This window comes from Triticum aestivum, chromosome 5B (assembly GCF_018294505.1).
Source record: "Triticum aestivum cultivar Chinese Spring chromosome 5B, IWGSC CS RefSeq v2.1, whole genome shotgun sequence".
NCBI classification, from domain to species: Eukaryota; Viridiplantae; Streptophyta; class Magnoliopsida; order Poales; family Poaceae; genus Triticum; species Triticum aestivum.
In genome coordinates this window covers 415,705,945-415,706,166 of record NC_057807.1, presented here as the reverse complement: position 1 = coordinate 415,706,166, position 222 = coordinate 415,705,945, and positions in this window count along the sequence as shown.

The following is a 222-nucleotide window of genomic DNA, read 5'->3' as shown; positions in this document are numbered from 1 at the left end:
GACGGGGAGCCCCGGTGTCCGAACAAAGGAGGACAGAAGAAATTTCCTCCCCAGGTGAAAACGGTCAACATGATCTATGCCACCCATATTCCCAAACAGGAACGGAAGCGAGCACTACGGGACGTCTATGCGATGGAGCCAGTCGCCCCAAAATTCAACCCATGGTCAGCCTGTCCGATCACCTTTCATCGTAGGGATCACCCTACCAGCATCCGTCACGGC